Raw genomic sequence first — 23,905 nt, forward strand, 5'->3', positions numbered from 1 at the left:
TGTTTCTAGTTCAATGGAGGATAGTGGAGCTCTCTCACTCTGAGGAGACTCAGGGTAAGCATTCACTATTACACAATGGGCACCTCAACCTTGAATCACTCAACCAGCGGGTATATCAACTTGACAGTCTGTCCGTAGAATCCATGGCTTGCCTAGCAAAACTCAATAGCTAGGACGTCCTGCAAACCTTATCACCCTAAAGTCCAGATAGCATTCCACACTTGCAACTGTAATGTGGACCTTAGTAATGCAACCTTTTGGTTTTCTTAGACTATCATCAGCCATCCTAAGAAGTGTGGAGCCGTCTTTTTGGATCTCTAGACCTAGCCTCTCCATCAAGTCTGAACTTATGATATTGATGGAGGATCCAGTGTCCATGATAGTGTGCTCCACTAATATTCCATCCACATATGCTGGAACCCTAGGGCAATGCTTTTCAACATGATCGAACCAATCTTCCTCCACTCTAGCTATGCCCAAAGGTTCTACTATATACCCTATACGCATGATTTTCTTGAATTCCTTGCGTACTCCTGGAGAAAGTTTAATCAATTGCAGGAGATTCACGTCTGGTATGACTTCGCAAAGGTAACTTGCTAGATCAAAGTCGTGATAATTAGCCAAAGTTCTCTTCTCGTGCCAAATCATTCTCTCCTTTGGTCTTTCCATAGGCTTTGGTGCCTCTATTTTAGCCTTTACCTTCTTTCTTCTTGGCAATCCTTTATCCTCCTCGGGATCGACTTTACTACTAACAGGTCTTAACAGTCCACCTTCCATATCAGGATTCAGGACTCGCTTTTCCCTAGTATCTTGTTTAGGGCTTCCCTTGAGAGGTTTTACAATTCCCTTATCACTCTCTTTAATCTTTTGACCTCTTGTTATGGCTCGTAGATGAGAAGTTTCAGCATCATTGACACGTACAGCCTCAATGAGGCTGACTCCATTGCCATGAGGTAACTCCTCTACAACAACCTTTCCTCTTTGCAATAATTGCCTTGGTCCATTGTCTTGCTAGAGATTATTCCCTTGTGTGCGATGGTTAACTGGACCTGGTTGCTTACTCCCTTATTGGAGAGAACTAATCTTACTCCTACAAGAAGCAGCTAAGTGATCAGACTTCCTGCAAAATATCACATTTGACATTCGGGCAATTCCTATGGAAATGTTGGCCCCCACACCACTTACAACTGAATCTTGAGGGGCCACCCTCTTCAGGATGTCGGCTCCCTATCAAATTCTGTTGCTTCTTAAGGAAATTGACATCCACAGCTATTTGTCGATATTATTCAGAGATCATATCGGTGTAGTGCTGGATCATGTCCTTAACTTCACTAAGGACATTAGAAGCACTCGACTCATAGCCGCGATCGTCAATCTATCATCCCATGTGCCTAACCACTTGATTAGGAATTAGCGCTGACCAACTAGGACAACATTAGGATTCATTATTTGATTTCCACCACTATTTAGTGAGACCGCCTGACTAGCCATAGGCATAGTCATGCTAGGAGGAGCTGGTAACATAGGGAGATTTGACATATACTCCCTCTGCTACTCGTACTTAACATGGGGTCCCCTTGACTCCCATTGGTCAAGGCCAAATTATTACCATTCCAATTTATCCTTTCTGCATAAGCCTCTTGCAAGCGCGACTCTACTCCTTCTACTTGGGTAATGGCAGTGTCAATATCAGCCAAAGCAACACTACTAAGCTGCACCTGGATATTAAAATCCAACCCATGTAGGAAATATTGCAACTATGCAGCCGGCCGCTGGAATGGGAATATAAGCATTGAGTTTGCGAAGAACTTGCTTTAGTTTCTTGGCATATGCCTGGACATTCTCATTTGGCTCTTTGCGTGTTACGTTCAGAACACGCAACCAATATTGTCCACCCTTCTCAGGGGCAAACTCCCTACGGAAAGCGGTAAAGAATTGGGCACTGCTAGTTATGGTTCCGGCTTCTAGACCATGATACCACACTGCTACTCTTCCTTTTAACATCATGTTGAAGAACATCATTAGGTGTCCTTCGTCTTGGATTCGATAGTTGAACATAAGCATTTGAAACTCCTCAATGTGGACGTCTCCATCTTCTTCTTCTAACCCATGGAAAATGGGCAACGGTGCTTCTAATGCCGGTAAATCTGGTGGACCTGCTGGAATTGCAATAGGTTGTGCCATGGCTACAACAGGATTGACAACAGGAGTTTGTGTAGACAACACTACACCCCCACTTGTTGTGGGTTGATTAACTGGAAATAGGGAAGTAGCACGACTTCCACTTGCACTCAAAGAGCTACTCGTAACACCTAGGTTACTAGAACCACTGCCACTTATGTGTAATGAGTTGCTCCTTTGAGGAGAATAGTGTCTTACAATCTCCAACCACCGTCTATCCCTCTCAGTATGTTCTACTTTTTGTATTTCGGCTTGACGGTCCTTATCAGAGGACATAAACCAACTATTTGGTCCCTAAAAACCCTAGATTCGAGAACCACCACTTGTTGGTGGCTCCTTGCAGACGCACCACTGATAGGACCTAAAATCGGCCGGCACTAGCTATGGCACTAGCCGGACCTTATGCATACGACAAACAACCCCGCTACATGGCCTCATGGACCAAGAGCATCTAAAACTCACTTTGCACTAAATGCTTATAACGATTTTGCGTTTGTATCCAATATGTAGTCCAACGTTCACCTTCCCTTCTCCTCAGAGGGAGATCCCATAACATATAGGCATAATGCCTCGTGATACACACATAGGGAAGCACCTCTCAGCTGATTACCGTGGCTCTACTGCAACTCTCCTACACCTCGAGGATTAGCCCCAATATGCATCATTAACACATGTAACATTCACAAAAACTCCACTCTTTCATAATTCAACGTTCTAGGAGATTTTGATTTTCCTCACAAAACTTTCCCCCAACAAAAGTGCCCATCTAACCCACGACTTAGGTTTCCTGTCCTCTCAACATTAGTCAAAGTTTATCAATCAATTGCAATGCATTCCAGGAGATACCACGTGACATGCTTGATGCAAGGTATGACAATTATGCATAACCATTTTATGATTAAAAAATCCAGCCATGTGAGGTGCGGAAAACAACCCTTTCATGAATTTTAACTAAGTGTTACGTACTTGCGCTTCTTTAGGGACTAGCAGCGAAACTTCCGTGTTACTAGTCGCCTATATTTAATTATGGAACAATCCCTAAATGCTATGCACAAAGAGGAAAATTAGGATTTGTATCATTTCAGCAATTAGATCGTCGCACAAACTTCCTCCCCCCCCTCACCATTTAGGTATTCTTGCGTTGCATAGGTGTAAATGGTTGTCTTGTGTCTTTTTTGTATGTAAAAAATAATAAACATGTATTATAACACAAAGGACGAGGCCAAACTGAGGCTTGACCTCATGCTTTAACCTCGCCAAACATTCACGCACATAAATCTTATTTTTTCATATTTTATTAGTGTAAAATTTTTAATTTTCTCTATGTTTTACTATTTTTTCTATTTATTATTCATGAAAAATAGGTATTTTTTGATTTATTTGTGTTGTCTTATTATTTTGATTGAAACTTAGCATTTTCTCTGAGTTTACCCCATTTCCACTCCTTTTTCCCAACTCAAAAACAGAAAAAACCACTAATTTCCATTAAAAATGACATTTTGCGGGTTTTAAAAAATTAATAACAGCTCTAAATCATTTTGCGGCTTTAAAAAATGATGCAAACAAGATTCAAACAAATATTCATTGCATATGAACAACATTTAGACCATGAAACAACAAAAATAAGCAAATTTCTTCATAAAATTGGAGCATACCGCGTCTTGCGTGTTGTCGATTTTTTAATAATTATTCCGGGGCAGCCCACAGACCGACCAGCAACTATTCTTCAGTGCTGAACCTCTTTCCTCAACCTCCTCTTCATCTTGAAGCAATCCAATCATAGCCGAACAAGCATCCTTCAACCCCTCTTCTTCTTGATTTCTTGCACATGAATTGCCTCTATGCAGAAGAGAAAGGGAGGAGAAAGAAAGACTGGTTTTTTATCTCTTTGCTCAATGCATCATTCCTTGATCCGTTTGTGGCGACGGAGGGTGAAGGATAGAAGCATCTCAGGGCTAAGAGGATTCCTCCTGCTCATACCGATCAGAAAATGATAAAAAATGGGAAAAAAATAGGTCGCCAAAAACTGATGCCCCCCCCAACCCACAACGTTTCATTTCGTGAGCTTCTTTTAAGCTCTCAATTAGAGCTTAATCTTAAAACCCAAATTATCTAGTTCATGACTTTTGCTTTCATACTTCCGGCAAGTGGTTTTTTTGCTTTTGGAGGGGCAAACGACATCGGATTCGAGATCCATCTGGACGGGTGGTTCTGTGGCATTGAGATTTGTTGCCTGCTTCCCTGGGTACGCCTTGTCTTTGTAAGAAGTTGGGAATAACAAATTAGTGTAGTAACATTGTATTATGCCATGTCACACTAACATTGGCATAAAAGGAGAGGAGATGTAATTTTTCATATCTTTTTGACACAATAATACAATTACAGACTTTCTCTCCCTTCTTGCTCACAGCTTCTATGGCTTCCCCTTCTTTCCTGTCTTTCTCTCTCTAAATCTAGTCTTTCTCTCTCATCGTCACTCTTCTTCTCTCTCTTCCTGCAGTCTTTCTCTCTCTTCTGCAGTCTTCTCTCTCCTCTTTCTCTCTCCCTAGTTCTCTCTGACAAGTGGTATTAGAGCCTGAGTCTTTGATCCATTCTTTTCTTCCATTTTCAGTCCCATTTTCCTATTTCAAAATCAAATTCAGACAAAAATGGTACAAGACAGTGACTAGTGGAGTGATGCAGATCATCTACAGTTAGTAAGAGACTACATCTAGAGATATCCAAGGTCAGATATGGCGGATAATGGATTAAATGGCAGGACGTCATCAAACTTCATGCAAAAATGGAGGTAACTAGGGTAAAGGATGGTTAACCGGGCTTAGTTAGAGGCTAAACTACAGTTACTTTTCAAAAGAGAGCTTTTCTTCTCTCTCTTTCAAGCTTTTGGCTGAAGCTTCCATGGTGTCAAGAAAACCCCAAATACCTCTCTCTGCTTAATATTTCTCACTGCCAAAGCATGGGGCAAAGGTTCTTTGTTGCCTAAGCTTCAGGAGGAGTACCATAGTTGATGCATGCTACAGATTTTCAACCAGACAATAGCCTGAAATTTCCGCCGAAATTTACGCTGAGTTTCCTGCTCCTTCTCCCTGCTCACTCTGCTCCAAATCTTCAGCTCATTGATCAAAGGTTTTGAAGGCTTCATCAAACACTTGTGTACAACAATTTTCAGCTACAGGAGAACTCTGATCAGCCATTCCTTTGCTCAAAACCCTAATATGCAGCAGGGCAACCATAGCCACAGACCTGGAAGCTTAAATTTCTTTAAATTTTGGACTTCCCTGACCTTCAGGGCTTCTCTAAAGCTAAGTACAAGCTGGATAGACTTCAAGATTGAAGACATTGAAGAGATTTCAGTCCGTGCATGACATTGGAGCTCAAATGGAAGGATTATTTTGGGGCTTTTCATCAAGGGGCTTGAATCTTTGATGTTCAAGTGTTTAAGCAAGGCTGAAGCATTGATTCTTCAAGGATTTCATCATATTGGAGTTTGTATGGGCTGATTCTATGGAGATTTCAAACTTTATTACGGATTTATGAGGGATTATGAAGAACTTTTGCATCAATGGGATTGAAGCTGACATCAATCACATTATTCAAGCTTAATGGAGGTATTCTCTTTTATTAATCTCTGAAATCTCTCAATAATCCAATTGGTAATGGCTTTTCCACTTATTGATGGGAGATTATTGATCAATTAATTCACTGGATTGATCAATAAATCAGAGATTAGTGTTAATTCTCATTGATTCCAGTCTATTCCATTGAATTTCATTTTGATTCAATCATTACTTCATCATAGGTATCATTTGATCAGCTTGATGCATAACCTTGATTTGTTTTGTTGATTTTCTTTCACCCAAGCTGAAATATTGTAAAAGGGTAAGTACTAGCAATCAATGAGTCACTGAATTGTATTGGTAAGACCCTTCTCCTATCCCAAATTTTCAAAATTTTATTCAATTGCATCTCATGAAAGGGTGAATGAATATTTCAAAAATGCATATCATGCTAATTGCTTAGAACACTAGCCTCTGCCATGTTGAAATTCCCACCGAGGAAAAAGGTGAATGTCGGGGAAGATAGTGGGACAAAAGAGAGGTGACCCTCCCTCACTATTGAAGATCCCGAAGGGGTGCAACCAACCGACCCGGGGGGAACTTTGCCCACCTCTCGGTGATTCGAAGCCCGTGTAGGGAGCCTGTCATGCCGTTTTATCCCTCACACAGGTACAACGAGTGGAGAATTGAAGATTGAAGACTTTCCATGGCTCAAGTACTTACAGGGTACTTACAGGCGATTACAGGTACACCCTTCATTACTGAAGCACAGGTGCAGGTACTACACGGTACCCACAGGTCCTATATACCCTTTTTCAGGGTTTGGTAGCCATTTGGGGTTACTATCATGCACTACAGGGTCAAAACAGGGCACTTACAGGTCTAGGCAGGGTGCAGGACTAGACAGTTCAGACTCTGAAATCCAGCTACAGAATTTTCTGTCCTAAACTTGTTATAGTATGCTATAGCTCATCTCGAAGAGGGGATTCTTAGCTTCGATTTGCACTAAAAATTTCTAAAATTAGAGCTCCCTAGCAAAAGTTATAGCCGTTTTTCTGACAGGGGATACTGCAGGACTGCACTAATATGGCAGGAGATAAAGGCAAAAATAAGGTCCAGGAAGATTATGCTCAGCAAATCAGGGATTCCATGATGGATAGTACACTTCAAGAGAACCCTGAAGAGCTTCAACAACAAGGAGAAGTCAGTATACTCAATAATACTTTGTGTGCCCATGAACAAAGACATAGCGAATGACATGAGGCCATCTTGTCAAGAATGGAGCAGATGGTTCTATCTACTAATCAAACCAAGGCTTCTATTGATAAGTTAGTGGAATCCAATGAACAACTTATGGCACAAATTTCTAAATTCATGTAGTTGCAAATGGCATCAAGAGAAGTTAATGAGAAGGCTTGTTCAAACAGTGGCCCTTCAGTCCCACTTCAGCCATATAACCAAAATGGTCATGGAAATGGGATTATTGGAAGAAAAGACATTCCAAATAGTTAGTATAAAGTAGGAGAGGCTTCACAGAGGCATGATGACTTTTTGGGTAGTTTGAATGGGGCCAATACTCAAGCTTTTGGACTGCATACTCAAAATTCCAAGGGTGCTCTACCAACAAGAAGATTACATAGTAATTCTCAGCCACCTGTTGGAAGATTTCCGTCTCAATTTGGAGGCTTCGTACTTGGTAATCTTGATCGGTCAATTTTGGGACAGCAACCCTTTCATCAAAGGGAGTTTAAGGACAAATTTTTTTTGGCCAAATTTAATGGTCAGTCATCTTCACCATCTGATTTAGAGGAATGGACCTCTAAGATAGAGTCCTACTTTGATATATACCCTAAAACTGATGATATGAAGATTCACTTTGCTTCCTTGCATCTGGAGGGATTTGCCCATACTTGGTGGAGGTATATCAAGAAAGAAAATATACTTGTAGAGAATTGGGAAGCTTTCAAGGCACTTACGGCTAAAGTCTTTGTTTCGCCTCTTGAGAAAGAGAAGTTAGCACGGAGATGATATGGTTTGGAACAAAAGGGCATGAGTGTAAGAGAGTATACAAACCAATTCCTCAACTTAACCATGTACGTGGAAAGCATCAGTGATGAGGCTAAGCTTCACAAGTTTATGTATGGTTTGGAGCCATCATTATCAGCTGATGTTATGGCACAAAATCCTACTTCACTTTTTAAGGCTATTGAGCTTGTGGAGCGCTATGGAAGAAAGTATAGAAAAGAATCTTCATTTCAACCTGGTTATGGATAGCCAAGGACTGTTTTAAAGCAGGGACAAGTTGGTAACTCTTATGGCAGTAATCATATGCCCAATGGGAGCTTACGGGTACCAACTTATCCTCCATTTAATGCTTCTAGGCCTCAAAGTAATTTCAGGACAGCAAACAATCCAAAAGTTGATTTCAAACAGGGGGACAACAAGCCTAAGTCCATTTCAGCTAATACAAATCCCAAATCTATTCCCGTGGATTATTACAAAGAAAGGAAGGACAAAGGCTTATGTTTCAAGTGCGGGGAAAAGTATATAGCTGATCATGCTTCAAAGTGTATATACAAAAATGCCAAACCTAAGCTTCAGAGTATGTTGGTTTTTGAGGATTTTGAAGATGACATACATGAAGCTAATGCAGTGACATTTAATGCTGAAAATAAAGACCTTGAGGAGGAAGTTGGATACGAGTATTTTTATGATCGAGCCGACTCTTTTCCTTTTGATCCAGGTGGAAGTGTTCCGTTTGACCCTGGTGGATCTTGTGATGAGTCGCTTTCTGCCACTAATTGTTCTATCTCTATGGATGCTTGGACGGGATCTAAGAGCCCTAATACACTTCGTATGAAGGGAAGCATATGTGGAAAGCCAATGTTCATCCTGATAGACAGTGGCAGTACTCATAGTTTTGTGAATAAGTCCATCATGGACAAGCTTAATTGTGTTCCCACAGACTTACAGCAGCCCATTAGAGTTCAAGTGGCTAATGGTGAAGAAGAAATCAACACACAGATTTGCCCTCAAGTTTCTTTGTAGTTGGCTGAAAATTTTGAAGCCAAGGTAAACCTGATCACTCTAGAAATGGGACCCATAGATATTGTACTCGGTTGTGATTGGTTGATGACATTAGGCAAGATCACTATGGATTTCTCACAGTTATATATGGAGTTTATCTCCAATGGATAGCTTATCCATTTACAGGGAATTCCTAGTAGATCAGATTTTCAGCTTATTACCATTCAACAACTCAAAAGAGAGTACAAGAAGCGCTCACAAATATTTGTTTTGCATTTGAATAAAGAAATACAGGATCAGCCCAATAATTCAGCAAACCATCCAGCCTTGACAGCTCTTCTTGAGGAGTATAGAGATCTGTTTGAAGTACCTACTTCATTGCCTCCTAAGAGAGCAGTGGATCACCCCATTGATTTGGAGCCCAACTCAAAGACAATCAATAAGCCACCTTACAGACTATCAAAGTGTGAATGAGAGGAAGTAGCCAAGCAAATCAAAGAACTTCTTGAAATGGGATTCATTGAACCAAGTTCTTCACCTTACGCATCTCCAGTCCTGTTAGTCAAAAAGAAAGATGGATCTTTTAGAATGTGCATTGACTACAGGGATCTCAATAAGATAACATTGAAGAACATGTATCCTATACCTAGGATTGATGATTTGCTTGATGAGCTTAAGGGGGCTCGATTCTTTACGAAGATTGATTTGAGATCAGGGTATCATCAGATTCGCATGCGAGAGGGTGATGAAGTCAAGACTGCTTTCAGGACTGATCGTGGGCTCTATCATTTCTTGGTGATGCCATTTGGGCTTACAAACGCTCCAGCTATCTTTCAAAGACTGATGAATAAGATCTTACAACCTTTCCTCTTTCAGTTTGTCTTGGTGTTCTTTGATGACATCTTGATCTATAGCAAGACTTTACAGGATCGCTTGGCACATATGAGGAGGGGTTTTGATGTATTGAGACATCATAGGCTTTTTGCTAAGGAGAAGAAGTGCTCTTTCATGCAGATTGAAGTGGAATACTTGGGACATATTGTCAGTGAAAAAGGAATACAGGGCTGATCCCAAGAAGGTGTAATGCATAAGAGATTGGCCAATGCCTACTGCTACTACCTCTCTTAGAGGATTCCTTGGTCTATCTTCATTCTATCGCCGATTTATTAAGCATTATGCGGCAATTGCAGCTCCTTTGATTGACAAGTTGAAGAAGGAGGCTTTCTTTTGGGATGTTCTTGCAGATAGCAGCTTCAACCAGTTAAAGGAACTCCTTACTTCTACCCCTATCTTAGTATGCCCGGATTTCTCCAAAGAGTTTACTATATAGTGTGATGCTAGTGGTCGTGGCATTGGGGCTGTTTTGCTTCAAGAGCATGGAGTAATTGCATTTGAGAGCCGTAAGCTTAGAGATAAGGAAATGGCCATGAATGTTTATGACCAAGAGATGTTGGCTATTTTGCATGCGATCAAGAAGTGGCACAATTACTTATATGGCAACCGATTCAGAGTACATAGTGATCATAGGGTACTCAAGTATTTCCTTACTCAGTCAAATCTCACTCCAAAGCAATGTCGTTGGGTAGCTACATTACAGAATTATGATTTTGACATCACTCATACAAGGGGCAAAGATAACATAGTGGCTGATTCTTTTTCTTGTATGTGGGCCTGCAAAGTTTCAGCTATGTCAGAATTACATAATGACTGGATTGAAGAATTACAGGAGGCCTATCTTTTAGATGAGGAATTCAACCAAATCTTTTAGAAATTATAGCAAGGTCCTATGGAAGAAAACTCGCATTACCAACTTAAAAATGGTCTTATTTGGTGGAAAGGCAAGTTTGTTATTCCCTCTACTTCTTCTTTTAAGTGGAAATTATGGAGGAGTTACATTCTTCACCTCTAGCTGGACACTTAGGAGTTTTCGAGACCTATGACAGGATCAGTAAAAGCTTTTATTGGAAAGGACTATGGAAAGATGTCAAGGACTTTGTTATGAAGTGTATGCCTTGTCAACAAAAAAAGGACAACACCCATAAGCCAGGAGGTTTTTACAGCCATTGCCTATTCCTACAGGTAAATGGACTCATATTACTATGGATTTCATTACTGGTTTACCTACTACCAAGAAGGGATGGAATAGTATTTATATGGTGGTAGACAGACTCACCAAGGCAGCTCATTTTATCCCAACCAAGATTCAATTTACTGCTTCTCAAGTGGCCAACCAGTTTATGGAGCATATTTTAAGACTACATGGATTACCGCAGGTGATTGTCCATGATAGAGACTCAAAGTTTATGAGTAACTTTTGGCAGGCGGTATTTACATCTATGGGCACTAAATTGGCTCCATCTATGGCTTATCATCCTCAAACTGATGGACAGACAGAGAGAGTTAATAAATGGTTGGAGACTTATCTTCGCCATTTTTGCTATGATGTCCAAACCTCATGGGATTCTTGGTTACACTTGGCTAAGTTTGCTTATAACAATTCTACTCATGCGAGCATAGGAGTTTCACCCTTTGAGGCTTTGTATGGTTACAACGTGCCCTTAACCACAGTCATCTTTAATGAAAAGATCAATCCTCATGGGAAGGAGGAGTTGGAAAGAATGCAGACCCTTCTTCAGTAATGCAAGGTGAATCTAAGGAAGGCTCAAGATCAAATGAAGATGTATGCTGATGAGAAGAGGAGGCCTTTAGAGTTCCAAGAAGGAGAGCTGGTTTTGTTGAAGGTTCCCAAATCCAAGTACTCTACGTTAAAATATGGATCTAGTAATAAGCTTGCCCACAGGTTTTATGGCCCTTACCGGATCCTCAAGCGAATTGGAGATTTGGCATATAAACTAGAGCTTCCCTCTTCTACAAAGATTCATAACGTCTTCCATGTTAGTCAGCTCAAGCCCTAATATGGTAATCTAGTGGATATAGTTGATGACCTGCCATCCATTGATGAAGATGGTCTTATTCAATACATCCCAGAGGCTGTTATAGGTCAATGTGAAAAGAAGCTTTGAACACGTTCTATTGTGGAATATTTGATCAAATGGAGAGGTTTACCACTTGAAGAGGCTTCTTGGAGACCTGATTCTATATTGGATGAGTATCCATACTTGCGGGAGACATTGGTGGTTGAAGCCTATTGCTTATGGAGCTAGTAATGATGCAGACTGGTTCAGGACATCACGTTGTTTTAGAACAGTTTTTATTGTGCCTAATTTTCAGAGTTAAACTATCTATATGGGCTTAAATCACTCTTCAAGAGCTTCATTTTGATATATGGTACATCCCATTTGGACACTCCTATCAAAAGTTATGGCAGATTTGGTCCAGCAGGGACTGTTTACTCAGCAAGCTGTCTACTTTGTTCTAGGATTATTTGTTGAAGACTTTATGGTTCCATTTGCTTCTGAAGTATTCCAAATCATGTATATAGTTGGGGCTTACTTCCGTTCTTCAATTTCAGCTCATGTAGTAATTGTATTTCATTCAATTCCCATTTGTAAAGCTGTAAAAACAGAGTAGTAATCTGTTCTATCCATCTTTTTCTAGACGCTATCAGGTTTGTTTTTTAGGACAAAAACTTTTGGGAAGGGATGGATTGTAAGAAGTTGGGAATAACAAATTAGTGTAATAACATTGATATTATGCCATGTCACACTGACATTGGTATAAAAGAAGAGAAGATGTAATTTTTCATATCTTTTTGACACAATAATACAATTACAGACTTTCTCTCCCTTCTTGCTCACAGCTTCTATGGCTTCCCCTTCTTTCATATCTTTCTCTCTCTAAATCTAGTCTTCCTCTCTCCTCGTCACTCTTCTTCTCTCTCTTCTTGCAGTGTTTCTCTCTCTTCTGCAATCTTCTCTCTCCTCTTTCTCTCTCCCTAGTTCTCTCTCTAACAGTCTTCAATATCCTGATGACAACAATAGCCGGCACGATCTTCATCATCAACCCCCTGAGCGACGTGAGCTTGCATCCTAACAGGATGGAAACGTGAGTATGGGCTACCCTCTGTATCTATCAGTGAGCATGAGACAGAGGTGGGTTGAGTGACCAGTCTTTCCCTTCAAATCAAATGAGAGGTGAGATGTGTGAACGAAATGTTACACGCACGGGATGGGCCTCTCAATGCACAATGCATGATCTGTTCCTGTGCACTGCACCATAACGCTCCCTGGCCTTCCTTCTTGCACTCTATGCCGGCCCAGGGCGGGATGCAGAACTGAACCATCAAATGCGCACACAAGGCATACAATCTCTGCACAAGTGACAGTGAGGATTACATCAATGGGTCTTAAGAATGGGCTACCCTTTGTATCTTTCAGCAGAGCGTGAGACAGAGGGTGGGCTGAGTGTGACAAATGTTTCTTTAATCAAGTATTAAGAGGTGAGGATTGAGGGACATTACGACCATTGAAGTCAGGTATGTTTCTATTTCCATATGCACCCAAGGGATGGGTCTTTGCCATCAGTACATGACACGTCACTCTGTTCTATACACTGCACTGTAAGGCTCCCTAGCCTTCCTGCTTGCACCTATGCCAGACGGGTTGGACTCACTAATGCACCATCAATTGTGCACCCTGGCATCCCTCTGCACCACCCCCTTGTCAATTCCAAAATCGGGTGTGAGATCTGGGTTTCCATCAATATTATCTCGAGTGATGTAAGTTATGGGGCGAGTGACTATTCTTTCATTCCTCTTGAGTGCCCGTGAGTTGGGTGACTATCTTTCGCCAACGACACCTCCCCTGACGGGCTTCATCAACTAGCTACCTCCCTGGGTGTTGCTGCATGGTCCCTGCGATGCTGGCTGAACGCTGGGGCGAGCTGTGATACCTCTTGTAGCAGACTCCAACCCTTCTATAGTAGCAGTGATGGTTCCTTCGACCATACGCGACTCGGGCCAAGTCTTTCTAACCCTATTCTTATGATTGCAAGTGTACGTTATGTTTTAAGTGTGGGGACGCGAGAGTTCACTTAGTTGACGAGTCCTAGGTTATGTTGCTGCATCTAACCTTGCCCGGTCAGGTCTTAAGTGTGGGGACGCATCCCTGTGCATCTGTTCTATGTATCATCATGAAAATACATCTATCCACCTCCAAATGCGAAAATTCATTTTCTATGCTCTAATGGGGTCCCTTCCCCACTCATCCATTATATTTTACCCTATCTCCAAGGTTGTTCCTTGTCCGTTCGCCTTTATCCTTTGTTTTGACATTTTTACATGTGAACATAGGGCTGGTATGTTAGATTGTTGTTTTGAAGCGAGAAGGACGCGTTCACATGGAAATATATCCAATGAGTGGAAATTGCTTTAAAAATTAATAACTCAAAAAAATAAGGTGGAACAAGGGGATGGAAAAAGGAAAAGTGTGTTAGTCAAAGGGACGAACTGAGTTATGACTTCAGATATCAGGTCCAATGAACATAGGATGTGTTCACATAGAAAAACATAAAACTGTTCAAAATGGGATAGCGGATGAACCGTAAGTCGAAACAAGGATGTAAAAAAAGAAAAAACGGCCAGTTCGAAGGGACAAATAAGGTTATAAGGTTGGATGTGAGTATTAGTGAACGTAGGGTGCACGATGTGGTTGTCCTTTTGGTGTCGGTGGATGTTCACGTGCATTCACGCGCCAGGACGCGCGTCCACCTTGTTCGTGCGGTAGGGTCTTGCAGCCATTCGTATGCAATCACAGTCATCAGGCAGCACTATGCATTAATGGTTAATAACAAACTGCAATCTAATTTGTACATGGTTAAAATAAATTTGATAGTGTTCACCCATCCACGTTCACTGCACCATAGGTTTATGCAATGCGTTTATGGGGGTTGGGATTTGTTAAGTCTAAGATGTTGGTCTTATTAATCTCTCTTTATTCTGTTGGTCCAAGTCTTGGATTCTGTTTGAATCTGGTTATTGTCTGGGATACTGTGTGTTTGAGTTTTTATTTTTGATTGCTTGATTATGCGGGATCAGGATACCTGCTTGTTGTATATAGCATGAAGCTTTCGGTTGCACGAGTACATAGGTCATATCAAAAATTTTCTGTAGGATGTGGATTGTTTGGGGAAGTCTGGTCGTCGTCTGTCCTTTGTTTTGATATTCTTCTCAGTGATGATTTGTTTGGGTTTTGAAGGAAATTTTTTGTCTTTTTCCTTGGTTATCTGTGTGGGTTTTTTGTTGTAGTCTGAATGGCATCTACCTCTATTCCTCCTATTGTCATCCAGCATGTTCCGTTGCCGGTGCATGACTATGCTCTTCTCCTGGAGGCGGATTGCATTCACCGTGCTAGTCTTCATCCTTTTGTGGCTTTGAAGTTTCCGCCAGTGGGGACAACATGATTTGCTACTCCTTCGTGGCATCCTACAAGAACCAGTCTAGCTTGGTTTATAACCGATGCTTTTGCTTATCCACAACCAATATCAATTATGCATTGTGTTTGCCTCTTTTAGCGTCTTTCGTTCCTAGTGGAAATCAATTACTGACAGCTGAGGAGATCCTTTCTCTCTTGGAGAAAGAAACCTCTACTCCTTTGGTCTCCAGCAAAGTTATCACCAGTTTTGGGGTTTTTGTAGCTCACATCTCCTCCCCGATATGGAAACAACTTTGCCAGTTTTTGCAAGACAAGTTCATGTCAAGGATGCCTACTTCCAAATATCTCTCCAAGGAGCTGTTCATTTCTTCTATTATAGGATCCTAAAGGGAGCCAAGTTCAATTGGGCAGCATTCATGCTCACGAAGATGGATCATCATTTTCAGAGAGTTCGGAAAGGTCAGGGCAGTAATGTCTCCTACGGTGTTTTTCTTCAGAAGATTATCTCCCTTACATCTCCTCCTGGTGGTGTCCCAGTTCCTGATCCTGCTCCTCTTCCGAAGCAACCTCCACCTTCTATTCCAACACCTCCTCCATTACAGCCCAATTTTGATTCGGAGGATGAGCCCCCTGCTAGATTCTCTCGTAGTAAAAGAATACGTACTAAAGGGCCCCTTAGTCGTGTTTCTATTTCAGTTTCTGATTCTCCTGCACAGGACTCCATTCCTCCTATTTCTACCAATTCCCTTCCTTCATTCTTGTCATCTCTTAATCTATTTACAACACAAAGGGATGGGCAATTGGATAAACAGATCACTGCTTCTTTACAAACAATGTTAGCTAGACCTTTGCTTCCTCAGCTAGTTTCTGGTATCCAGGCTACATTAGTGGAGACTTCACTAACGACTTGTCTTCAGTCCATTTTCATAAGGGTGTATACTTCCTTGCAGGACAAAGTGGATTCCCTAACTAGTCAATTGAGTAAGGCTTTGGAGGATCTAACATCTGAGAAATCCTCCCTAACGGATATTTACAAACAAATGACTGAAGCTACTACCCTAATGGATTTCCAAAAGGCCATCATTCAAAAGTTAGAAGCTCAAGTAGTTATCCTGGAAGCAGAGAATGCGTCTTGACTAAAGAGAAGAATTCTGACCTTGAGGAGATGATTGACTTAGCCAGTAGGCGGGGTACTTGTGAGGGTCAGCTACAGTTTTCTCAGGAAATTGTTGAGTCACGCAAGAAGATGATTGCAGAGCTTAATCAGAAGATTGTTACTCTTTCTATTCCTCCACCTCCTGAGGTTTCTTCTGTAATATCTTCCAATGAGGAGCTTGACCAGTTAAAGTAGAAGGCAAAGTTGTGTAATGGTTTTTCAACTAAGTAGAATGCCTTCAACAACGAATGAACTGTCTGCAAGATGATTTTACTAGTTATGCTAAGCTGGTGTCACCCACACCTCTTTTTGGATCAAGTATAATGAGCAGCATTTTGCCTTGTATATCTCTTTGAGCAATGTGGATTTAGAACCTCCAGAGGATGGGTGGTAGAATTTGTGGTGTGCAGATTTGCTGAAGTCTGTGTTTGACACATTTGTTGATGAGCTGATTTCACATGAAGTACAGTTGATGTCTTTCATGTATCTTATGGGGCATTTGCAGATTCCTGATGAGGAGGATTTGAATTTGTATGTGGGAGATGTGATCTTACAAGCATGATGTATGTGCACTCAGTTGAGCTCCTACTATAGCAGATAGTTTGAAGCATTATCATGAGTAGATGTCTTGGTGTAGAGGACATGCTTAGCATCTACCTTTGGAAGATGTTGCTTTGGAACCTCGTCGCCTCAAGGGTGTATTCCACAAATCTGATATCTAGCCTTTGCAAACTCAATGGTTGCATCATATTGCTGATCATCCATTATTCATTGATTCTTTTTTCCAAGATCTTGCTTATTTTTGCTCTTTTTATCCATTAGATCCCACTGATCTTTTGTCTTATTCTCTTATGTCCTATTGTTTTCCATTGTATATTTTCCTCCTCACTTCCAACCCTGATACTATTCCTTTGTTGCCTTTTACTCCTTCTAATTCCCCTCACATTCTTGTTTTTACTTTTTGCCAATCCGAAATTATCGCCTACCCCTTCTGAACCTCCTCATGTAGTTCCTCCCGTTCCTTCTATTTTCTCAGCAGATTTCCTTCATAAGTTTTTGCTGAAATTTCCATCTTTTCCATCTTCCTTATCTCTTCATTTCCCTTATTTTTATAATCTATCATATCCTCATTTACAATGCTCTCCTCTTATTCCATTCCCCTCTCCTTCCGATTTTATTAACCTTTCTCCTCAATCAGTGATGGATACACCAGGGTATGATAGTGACATACTTTGTCGACGACAATGGACACTGCATGATTCTGTGGTGACAGGACCGATGTTTTACTGGCCTTTCATTCCAGGATTCTAGGATACCTCTGCAGCATGTTCGAACTCTTACCTTCATTTTGCTCAGATGCATGCTCATTCTGAGGATACCTCTGTACCTCTTGCAACTCATTTTTGCTGGTACCTTGCTTTTATGCATCAGCAGTCTAATCTGAACACTCACAAGTGCATCCCTCGTTTGATCATCAATTCGAATGTGGATGTGACTCTGCTGCTCAGATGAATATTCTATATTACTTCACGCAAGCTTTCCCCACCAGGTTTCTTATTTTGTTGAAAAGGATGTGTTGTATACAGTTCCTCCAAAATGTGCCTTTGCATTTTGTAGATGAGAGTAAAACTCTGGAGCGTCTCAAGTCTAGCATGCAGTTTAAGAAGAAGTGTCTGCATCCTGTTTAGCAGTGGAGTTCTTTTTGGATATATCAGTTCTTTTTCTTTAATAAAAATCTTTTTCTGTGCTCTCCATTTTTTGGGGGCATGTGCCATTCAGATTACCTGGTGTTGTATTTGTGTGAGTTGTATATGTGGTATGTATATATTGTTTATCTTTGTTGGATGGAGCTGAAGTTGAAGATGGATTGATGAACAAGATGTTGGACTACAAGCTAGCAGAAGATGATGTTGATTCAAAGAAAACTCTTATATCCTTTATGACTTTGTGTTGCTAACAATTTAAAAAAAGTTGGAAATAATATCCAAAAGGGTGTTTTCCTTTCATCGTAGTGACTTACATTCTTCCTTTCCTTAGGTTGCGAGGACGCTTCCTTTCTAAGTCTGGGGATCTATTGAGAGTGGAAAAGACTGAATTTTTGATTGATTTTTGTTGTTTTTGAGGTCTGAATGGTTGGATTTAGAGTGATGTATGGTTGTTAATGGAAGTTTTTGAGAGTGTTTTGGATGATATTGATTATTTTTTGGAATTTCATGATGATTTTTAGTGGAAATATGAGGCTCTATGATGTTCTAATAGGTTCTATTGAGGTTTTGATTGGTTCTGATACCTTCTGTATAGTTTTTGTTTTGTTCTAATTTTCTTCTGTATGAAGCATGGATTGATGATTGATGAATGTTGAAATCTTTTGAAATCTTATTGAATAGTTTTTGATAGTTTGAAATGGTTTTATTATGAGTTATGAGGTTTTGTTGTTCTCTGATGACCTGTAACCCTCTGTAAATATTTTGTAGAGCCTCTGTTTCTGTTCTGTCTCTGTTATGTTCCTGTTCTGTTCTGTTCTGTTCTATAGATCTTCTGTGTGTAAGTGTTCTCTGGAATGTATGTGTGACTTTGGAAAATTTCTCTAACTTTTGGAAAGGATGAATCTAATTTTAAAAGAGCTAAAACAAATGGAAGAAGTAGCTACTGAGGTTTGAAGAGAAGACTGGAGTGACAGAGACAGGAGCGAGATATGAAGGGTTACTGTAGTGGCTCTGGAGCCTCTTTGACACAGACATACCTCTTGGGAGGTGTATCCATGACCTAAGAAGAATTATTGAGAGTCATTATTGAGTATTGTAGTGAGGAGATGATGTATTATTGAGAGAGAGAGAGAGAGAGAGAGAGAGAGAGAGAGAGAGAGAGAGAGAGAGAGAGAGAGAGAAAGCCAGAGATAGTTAATTCTATCAAAATAGTGTCTCTGTATATGAGAGATTAAGAGAGAAAACTATGAATACATTGAACATGAATACTATGTGATTGATTTCCATTAAAAAATGGTGTATTCCTTTATGTTCCTTGTTCTATTGATGGATTCTATGAAGATGTTGAAGATTATGGTTGATTCTATCAAATCCAAGGGAGGTATCTACTATGATGTTGCGTGAAGATTTGCTGTTTTCTTTGTTTTGGTAATTTAAAGAATGAATTAAAAGCTTGTTGATGTTACAAGATAGATTTTCTTGTAGTAGAATCCCTTTTCCTTGGTGTCTCTCTTGGGGCTCTTACCGATAAAGATTCTTCTTCTCTTGAGCTTCTTTTGGAGACCATAGTGGTACTCTTGAGCATTGAATACCTTGAATAGGGTTTGATAAAGATTCCTCCTTAGTGATTCCTTGGCAAACATTCATTGAAGAAGAGGACAAATCCTTAGATGTTTCTTCCTTCATAGAAGTTGTAGAGCGTAGCTTGAGAACTCCTTAGTGGGGGCACAAAAAATGAGGGCTGAAAAGATGAATGGGTTGCCTCTTACCCACCCAACCTCCAATCCTCACTAAGAGAACTAAAGAGGGACACCACCTAGCCAAAGGGAGGATGGGCTAGGACAAACCTTTTCTCAAAGAGAATGGAAAGAACCAAGACACAACTTCACGAGAGAGAATATGTATACTAGATACCATATTAGAATATGAGAGAGAAAGAGAGATGACAAGAGAGGGAGACAAGAGGAGAAGAGATAGAGGAAGCTTGCCATTATGTATTTATGGAGTGAGAAGATGAAAAGAGAGGGAGACAAGAGGAGAAGAGGTAGAGGAAGCTTGCCATTATGCTACATAATAAAAAAACTCACTCATAGCTTACCTCAAAGAGATGGACTAGCATGAGGGTATTCTAGAGTGCTCTCATGTGCTTGTTATTGTCATTGTCCTCTTTACATCTCCATGGGCTCCTTATATAGCCTCCGTGAGGGATTAGATTAAGCTAATCTTCTTGATTAATATAATCCTAGATGATGTATGGCATCTTTGAAAATATGGAGAATAGTGGATGGGATAAGTCCCCACCTTGGTCATCATGCAAGAAGCCAAGGGTGGTGGTAGAAAAAATAGAGAAAATGAGCTAGATTACAAGAGGTGGATGCCCAAAGCACATTATTATAATATATTTACAAGAAGGATAGAATGGAAAGTTGATGTGGTGAAAGAGAGAAGGAAATTGCATGTAGCCAACAGTCTGCGCCTTTGTAACTTCAAATCGGTGAAGAATCTGGAAAAAAATTCTTTTGCAACTTTGTAGACCATATTAAAACCGATCAGGCAACGTGGGAATTTTCTTGAAATTTTCTTTTCCTAAGGAGTTATTGAGATTATAAAAAACGGCTTCCAAAGTTACTTTGACTTTAGTTCCTTATATATATATAAATACATATAAGCATGTGACAGAAGCGGTCCATGCTTGTAAGCTTTTGTGTAAGATCCAAATGACACCATGATGTGGATATTGACTTGTGTACTAGGGTGAGGTGTCCTCTAATGATTGTGATAGATTCCAAATCTTAGTGATGCAGGTGGAACCCACGTGTAGAAATTTGGGTATATTGGGATTTGGTTGGAGAGAAGGCCTAGGGTTTGAATTTGTGTTTGAAGCATAAGGTCCTGTCTAGGGTTTATGAAAAAAGAAGAAGGAACAAAGAAATTTTGATTGAATCTTTGAAAGTTAGAATTGAATTGCTTTGTACAAAAGCTACCATTAGTTGGAAATTGTTGAGGCTTGTATCCCCATATTGGGAAATATGGGAATTTCCCATAAGTTTGGGACACGTGGTCAAATCTTTGGATTTGTCATAACTTGAACACTATAACTCCAAATTGAGCGCTCTATAGCTCAATAGATTCCATTTTTCAAGCGCTTTCCAATGATAGGTCACCTCATATCGTTTTGAGAAACTTATGGGCATGCTATCCAGGTGCCACCTTTTTAGTATTCAAAAAATGGAAATTGGGAGATTCCCAAACTCACTAATATTGTGTTCTGTTGAAGTTTTCGGGATTGATTCGGGAAGAACTGTGTGTACACCTGCTCAGAGAGAGATTAAAGAGTGAAATATTTAAGCTTTAATATTTAAGCAGTGTGAACACTTGCTGAGAAGGAGATTAAAGAGTGAAATATTTAAGCTTTAATAAAGCTTAATAGCTTTAAGCTTTAGGAAATAATAACTTTAAGGAATTGTTTTGGAGGCTAGTCCTTTGAAAAATCTATGCACTCACTCAACTCCTAGGTGTAATCCATTTCCATCTTCACTAAGATAACTATCCCTTTTACCCTTTACATTGACATCCCTCCTAAGAACTTGTTCCCCCCATTTGCTAGAGTTATTATAATCGAGAAGCAATGTAGCATACCTAGTGCTTGAAGAGTAAACCCAAAGTGATATGCTAAGGCTCTTGATAGGGGTTTTGGCCAAATTTTGTGGTAGAAATCCGGTTTGTAAAAAACCCGGATCAATGTCTGCCAAAGACATGATGCCATGGAGAATCGTAAGTGGCCAATGAACCCTATTTTAGTTAATTTACCCTTCAAAAAGTGGGGTATTGATTTTCTTGGACCAATATACCCTTCATTGACTATGCGAAAGTGTTATTCTATTATAGCAACAGACCACTTTACAAAGTGGTCTGAAGCTCGAGCAATAGTGAAGGATAATGCTAAGGAGATGGCGAGTATTATTATGGAGCAAATTGTTTGCCATTTTGGTCCACCTAAGGAGATAGTGTTTGATTGAGGGGCACATTGATGCACCCTTAGTTAAACGAAAATGCTTAGAACCCTACCAAAAATTGTAAAAAAAATTTACAAAAGTGTATACAATTAGCACATTATTACCAAATTTTTATATTAATCCTATGCAGAGGTGGTCGTAGTTATTGCCTTTGGAAGACGGTCCAGTAGTCCAGCAAGAGGGAAAAGAAGGATATTACATTGAGCATAGTGCTCTAGGATTTGTAGTGGAGAACAAGGGGTTATTGCTAATCTTCATAGAGATTATAAGTTGTAAGGTAATTTAGAGGTGGGAAGAGAGATTAGAGATCTTCTAGGGACAGTCACTAGTGCATTTAGGGAGTTGATAGAGGTGTTTAAATAATGATCTTGAGAGGATATAAGAAGTCTAGCCAAAAGAACACTTAGTGCAAGTCCTATTTATCAGGCAAAACTAAGAAGATTGCATCTTACTCATGAATAAGGAGGCTTAGTAACTGTAAAATATCTCTCTCTTACCGTTTGACTGTATTTTACATGCACTACATGATTGGCATGTAAGTTGCTAAGTGAATGGGGATTTTAAGGTCTAACCTTAATTGATTATGGAAGAGACTAAAATGAAATTAAATAAAAAAAATGGAAGGAGATGGTTGCAATGGGATGAAGGGGTGATGTGAGAGGGCGTCATCTTGGCAGAGTAGGAGAGGGGCCAAGATGATGTCAATTTGAGAGAGAGCATAGAGAAAGAGAGAGAGATGGAGGGTGCCATCTTTGGCCATTTGATGGGTGTGATTGGAGTAGAAGGAAGTCCACAAAAGCAGAAAGAAGGCAATTTAACTAATTAATCTCCAAAACAATGCCAATCACTATTCTTCTCCTCCATTGCCATGTCGTTTCTCTAATCATCAATATGGAGCTTCAATGTACTCGGGTAAACTGAGATTGTAGGCCTGTAGAAGAATTTTCCAGCTTCCAATCGCTCTATTTTGTGCGCAAATCCGTGGAGAGATGAGCTAGGTCTTCAATTAGTTTTCTTCTTCTTCATGAAGTCGTCATCTGTTCAAGAAGCCATAGCCATTTACATTAAGCTTTTACTTAAAGCTTAATGTTTTAAGCTCATAAGGGACATTCATATTTCCATAAGTCAATTAGCAAGTGAGGAGTTTCGGGGAAGTGAAAAGTGAAGAGCTTATGTCCAAGACGACTGGGTGGACGACATTTCTTGGTTAGACTATGGGACGCACACCTCCAAAGATGAAATTTCGACGTGCACGTTACCGCATAAGCGCTCCATTTCTGTTTAACAAAAATAAGTAGTGTGATGCTACAATTTTCTTAGTTTAGACTTTTTATCTAATGCCTTTAAGCCTATTTTTCCACTCTAAAGGGTTGTTGGTATTTATTTATGATCGATTTTATTTTTAAAAAAGGTTAAAAATGCATAAAAATGGCTCTAAAACTATATATATGTATATATTTATAATTTTTTGGGTAAATATTGATCTAATATAATATTTTTGTAATAAAATTTTTAGTACCAAAACTTTGTTTAAATTTTTAAACAAATTTAGAGAAGATTTAATATGCTTTAAAATTCAAAGATAATTAATTTGAGTGAAAATTATAGTATTTATTAATGGAAAATTATATTTTATATCAACAAAAATTATGACATCTCATGAGAAAGTTGAGAGTAGAATTTTTGATGTTTTAGTGAACTTTTTTAAAGTTTAGAGAAAGAAAAATAACTTATTGTTACTTTTTAAGGAAATTTTATATAAAATATGGTGTTTCTAATTTTATGCAAACTAAGAGTGTACGCATTTTGTTAATTTATGTCATATGGGTATGAGGGGAGCATAAAGGTATTCTCAATTTTTGCTAAGGTTAGTAAATTTGTTATGATTGATTAAAAAACAATTAATAGGGAATAACTACAATCATAAAAA

Source organism: Lygodium microphyllum, chromosome 5, assembly GCF_053477565.2.
Source record: "Lygodium microphyllum isolate KBCC chromosome 5, Lygodium_microphyllum_v1.1.10, whole genome shotgun sequence".
Classification (NCBI taxonomy): domain Eukaryota; kingdom Viridiplantae; phylum Streptophyta; class Polypodiopsida; order Schizaeales; family Lygodiaceae; genus Lygodium; species Lygodium microphyllum.